The sequence below is a fragment of the Ctenocephalides felis genome, unplaced genomic scaffold (assembly GCF_003426905.1).
Source record: "Ctenocephalides felis isolate EL2017-DRISC unplaced genomic scaffold, ASM342690v1 CF-g0.4_SCAFFOLD_02031, whole genome shotgun sequence".
NCBI lineage: Eukaryota > Metazoa > Arthropoda > Insecta > Siphonaptera > Pulicidae > Ctenocephalides > Ctenocephalides felis.
Genome location: NW_020538185.1, coordinates 1 through 2519, shown reverse-complemented (window position 1 = coordinate 2519; position 2519 = coordinate 1). Strand labels below are relative to the sequence as shown.

At 30.1% G+C, this 2519-nt stretch overlaps 1 pseudogene; it reads right to left on the bottom strand.

Moving 5' to 3' along the window:
* Positions 1-756: 756 nt before the first annotated feature.
* Positions 757-2518, bottom strand: LOC113380287 (annotated as a pseudogene).
* Position 2519: the final 1 nt, after the last annotated feature.

Here is a 2519-nt window from a genome sequence, read left to right as displayed (position 1 = left end):
ACACAATCACCACATGGAACACAAAAACAAATGATTCAGTATGCCACAAAATTCTAATGAGAAGGTAACACCATGTATTATAAACATGGTGTCCAAAAGTGAAACTGAAAAAGTTATTAGGAAGTTTGATATGGCAAGGTTGTGAAACTTGAAAATACAAAACTTAAAGTGACTTCAAATATTCTATCAGAATGTATAAACTGTAATAATTGCTGTATCTCACAAAATAATTTAGAAATATGCATAGTCTTTACCAAACTTGTTTTGGCGAATTACGGATAGTAAAAAACTGCACAATGAATTATATTCACTTAAAAAAATTAATTCATAGTAAGCAATATATTTTTAAACAAAATTTGTAACTTTTACCTAAGTTTTTGCTTGCTTTTGCGGATGTACCACCTGAACATCAAATATCTTTAGTGGAAACAATTGTTTAGTTGCTTTTTCGATTATTCATTAACATTTGTAAAACTAATTTGTCATGAAATCCATGTTATTGCGGAACAAAAATATTAGGCAGTTTTTCAGAATATTTATCAAAAACTATTTCACCATTAATTTAAACTGGTTCTCAGATACAAAAATCATTATTTCGTTTGATGCAATTAAAATTTTAATTTATTTTTATTAAAGGTACCGAATAAATGGTACAAAATATTAATTACTGAAGCTCAAAATGCTAAAGTAGTTGTTAATAATTTTATTATATGAAAAATTTACACATTAAATTAAAAATTCGATTAAAAAGAGATGTCACTTCCTTAGTTTATTCACTTAATCATAAATACAAATCACATATTGTAATAATTCTTAAGTCATAAATCCTTAGAAGTTCCTGAAACAAAAAACAAAAACCAATATAATGAATTGAAATTACAGTAAATATGCATACATATTACATTATTAGGAAAATTTGAATGCGATGATTGCAAGAATATGAAAAGTAATACTGATATAAAATGATTACTTTACTAATCCATGTTAGAACCTACTAAACATACTAAATTTATCTGAAACATCAAAAGAATCTAATTATATTCACAGGCAATTTCACTCCTAGTAAAAAAGAGAAAAAAGATTGTCAATTAGTGCATTAACAAATTTTGCACCCGAGACCATAAATTAAAAGCTTCCAGGAGGTTTGTCATAAATATCCAGTGAAAGAAATAAGAGAAAAGATGGACAATTAGCACAATACCAATACAATTATTAATTATTGCACCCAAGACCATAATAAATTAAAAAGCTACCAGGAGGTTTGTCCTAAATATCCAGTGAACAAAAACAGCAGCATGACAAATTTAAATGATTTTTTATAATATGTGTACTATCGCATCATAAAACGTCATTCCATTAAAATTTTTGGCATGGACGGAAGTAAGAATGACTGTCAAATGGTTGAAAATACTAGTGGCTCATAGAATGAATACAACAAATTCATAATGCGGAATTGCTAATCCACATTAGAACTAACTAAACACACTGAATCTAATTATATTCACAGGCAATTTCTCTCGTAGCAAAATAAGAGAAAAGATAATCAATTACCACATTAACCAATGTTGGAGTTTAGACCACAATAAGTTAAAAACTTAGCAGGTTCGCCATAAATATCTAGTGAACAAAATAAGAGAAAAGATGGGCAATTAGCACAATTATCAAAATTGCACCCTGAGACCATTATAAATTAAAGAGCTACCAGGAGGTTTGTCATAAATATCCAGTGAACGAAATAAGGGAAAATATGGACAATTAGCGCAATTACCAATATTGCACCCAAGACCATAATAAATTGAAAAGCTACCAGGAGGTTTGCCAATGTCAATTTAAATGATTTCTTATAATATGTGTACTACCGCATCAAAAAATGTCATTCCATTAAAATTATTCGCACAAACAAAAGTAGGAATGACCGTCGAATGGTCGAAAATACTAGTAGCTCATAGAATGAATAACAAACGGACTAAGGTAAATTTATCAGAAACAAATTACTCACTTTGCAACAATACCGTCCTTCTTAGCCAAACGACCGATACAGTCATCAGATTCAACCATCCTTCTGATTGCTCGCAAATAGCATACATTTTACTTGTATCTGTCATACGGCCGGTTGGGGGTCAACTTCGGCAATGTTTAATTGGATGGAAGCGTGGTCTTTGGCGTGAATAATACGATTGCTGGCCGAGCTAAAAGTGAGGTTAGAAAATTTATAATATGCACATCATAACCAGTGTAGTGCTACCAAGCCAAATAGAAATCAGAACTCGAAAATGATACTTGCTTTTATATTGATTTGTATCAAATTAAAAACTAACTTGCTTAATCACTATTAAACAAATGACGGCACGTGGACTTACCATTTCCCGGGCAGTACAAGTCAACAAATTCTCCGGCGTCGTTTTCCATTTTTGTTTAATCTGAAACTATAAATAGAAAAATTAGATATTGACGAACGCACTATAATAACTTCAAAATAACAAATATAATAAATTACATGCTCACACTTAAGCAGCTTT